This window comes from Aplidium turbinatum, chromosome 8 (assembly GCF_918807975.1).
Source record: "Aplidium turbinatum chromosome 8, kaAplTurb1.1, whole genome shotgun sequence".
NCBI lineage: Eukaryota > Metazoa > Chordata > Ascidiacea > Aplousobranchia > Polyclinidae > Aplidium > Aplidium turbinatum.
In genome coordinates, this window is record NC_137479.1 from 33189108 (window position 1) to 33191607 (window position 2500).

Below are 2500 nucleotides of genomic sequence, written 5' to 3' on the forward strand. Positions count from 1 at the left end.
CCGGCCGTCCGACCTCGCGGTCGCGCACGGCCGGCCGCCGCGCTTTCGGCCGCCGGGCCGCGCTTTCCTTGACCGGACGGCGCGCGCGCCCGGCGCCGGTTTTACTTTGAAAAAATTAGAGTGTTCAAAGCAGGCCCGCACGCGGCCCGGATAACGACGCACGGAATAGCGGAAGAGGGCCCCTCCCTCGACCGCCGGCAAACGACGAGACGAGAGGCAATGATCGAGAGGGACGGACGGGGGCATTCGTACCGCGCCGTTAGAGGTGAAATTCTTGGATCGGCGCGAGACGGACCGAGGCGAAGGCGTCTGCCGAGGACGTTTTCCTTAATCAAGAGCGAAAGTCGGAGGTTCGAAGACGATCAGATACCGTCCTAGTTCCGACCGTAAACGATGCCGGCCCCGGGCCGCCGCCTGCCTGCAGCTTCGAGTCGAGGCGGCGGCGGACCGGTCGAGGGAAACCAGAGCTTCTGGGTTCCGGGGGAAGTATGGTCGCAAAGCTGAAACTTAAAGGAATTGACGGAAGGGCACCACCAGGAGTGGAGCCTGCGGCTTAATTTGACTCAACACGGGGAAACTCACCCGGCCCGGACACGGCGAGGATTGACAGATCGAGAGCTCTTTCTCGATTCCGTGGGTGGTGGTGCATGGCCGTTCTTAGTTGGTGGATCGATTTGTCTGGTTAATTCCGATAACGAACGAGACTCTGACCTGCTAAATACCCGGCCGCTCGCTGACCGGCGACGCCCTTCACGGGGCGCCGCCACGAAGGAGCGTCTGCCGGCGTTCTTAGAGGGACAGGCGGCGTTCAGCCGCACGAGATTGAGCAATAACAGGTCTGTGATGCCCTTAGATGTTCGGGGCCGCACGCGCGCTACACTGGTCGGATCAGCCGGAGCCTCTTCGCTCGAGATCCCGGCTCGAAAGGGCCGGGAAATCCGGCAACCCCGACCGTGCTCGGGATAGGGAATTGCAATTGTTTCCCTCGAACGAGGAATTCCCAGTAGGCGCGAGTCATCAGCTCGCGTCGATTACGTCCCTGCCCTTTGTACACACCGCCCGTCGCTACTACCGATCGAGCGTTTTAGTGAGGTCCTCGTATCGGCTTGGCGCCGGCCTTCGCGGGTCGGCGGCTCGTCGAGAAGACGATCGAACTTGATCGCTTAGAGGAAGTAAAAGTCGTAACAAGGTTTCCGTAGGTGAACCTGCGGAAGGATCATTACCTGAACCTCTTCGAAGGAACGTTTTGAGCCTCGGTCGGCCCGTCCTGGAGACGGCGCAGGCCCGGCGAGCACCGGAGCGACGAAAGCGCGGCTCGAGTGCCCCGGAACGGGGCTCGAAGCGTCGGGGGACGACCGCTCGACCGGCGACTGCACACAGCTACGAGACGAGCGACTTCGGAAAAAGAAAGCAGAGCTATCGCTCCTGGCGGTGGATCACTCGGCTCGCGAGTCGATGAAGGACGCAGCCAGCTGCGAGAATTGATGTGAATTGCAGAACACATTGAGCGTCGACGATCCGAACGCGAATTGCGGCCTCGGGTTAATCCCTTGACCGCGCCCGCCTCAGGGTCCCACCGAACGAACGTGCCTAGCAGTAGACGCCCTGGTGCGGGTCGGCGACCGAACGCCGCCGTCCCGTCAAAGCGAGGCCGAGCGCGCGCTGCCGCGGCGCCGATCACGGACGAGAAAGCGCGAAGCGGCGCCGCTCGGCCAGGAAAAAGGAAAGAAACGCGACCTGAGGTCGGACGAGAGCACCCGCCGAATTTAAGCATATTACTAAGCGGAGGAAAAGAAACTAACGAGGATTCCCTCAGTAACGGCGAGTGAAGCGGGACCGTCGAGCCCAGCGCCGAATCTGGCCGCTTTCGGAGCGGTCCGACCTGTGGCGTACAGACCCGGGCGCGCGGGCGAGCGCCGGCCGGCCCGAGTCCCCCTGATCGAGGCCGTCGCCCGCGGAGGGTGTCAGGCCCGTGGCGGTCGGACGGCGCGCGCCCACGCCCGAACGGTCTCGGAGTCGGGTTGTTTGGGAATGCAGCCCGAAGCGGGTGGTAGACTCCATCTAAGGCTGAATACGGTCGCGAGACCGACAGCGAACAAGTACCGCGAGGGAAAGTTGAAAAGCACTCTGAAGAGAGAGTTAAACAGTACGTGAAACCGTCCGGAGGCAAACGCGCGGGCCCTGCGAGGCCGTCCGGCGCTTCAGCTCGGCCGACTGCGAAGACGGCCGAGCGCACTGCGCCGGGCGGCGGGCCGCGACCGCTTCCGGGGCGGCCGGAGGCGGCGCCGAACGCAGCGGGCCCCCTTGCGGGGTTCGCGGCGGCGCCGACCGGGCCCGTCCCGGGAGCGAGGAGGATCGCCGCGCCGACCCCCCCTTCGAGGGGGGCCGACCCTACGCCGGCTCGGCTCCGAGCCGCCGGCCGGCCGCTGTCCTCAGCGGTCGCGCCGAGCGACGCCCGCCGTCCGGCCGGCGAGGGATCGACAGGCGCCCGGGGTCCGCG

The 2500-nt window shown here is 65.2% G+C and overlaps 3 non-coding genes across 3 annotated transcripts in view; all 3 read left to right on the plus strand.

Moving 5' to 3' along the window:
* LOC145776426 (small subunit ribosomal RNA) overlaps nt 1-1222 on the plus strand; it is a 1962-nt gene extending 740 nt beyond the window's left edge. The window contains exon 1 of the ribosomal RNA XR_014290227.1: nt 1-1222. This exon is cut by the window's left edge and continues 740 nt beyond it. This is a non-coding gene — a ribosomal RNA (small subunit ribosomal RNA).
* A 198-nt stretch (nt 1223-1420) lies between these two features.
* Nucleotides 1421-1574, plus strand: LOC145776445 (5.8S ribosomal RNA). The gene has a single exon (XR_014290237.1). It is a non-coding gene; the product is annotated as a 5.8S ribosomal RNA (ribosomal RNA).
* Nucleotides 1575-1733: 159 nt separating this feature from the next.
* LOC145776437 (large subunit ribosomal RNA) overlaps nt 1734-2500 on the plus strand; it is a 3725-nt gene continuing 2958 nt past the window's right edge. Inside the window, exon 1 of the ribosomal RNA XR_014290231.1 lies at nt 1734-2500. This exon is cut by the window's right edge and continues 2958 nt beyond it. This is a non-coding gene — a ribosomal RNA (large subunit ribosomal RNA).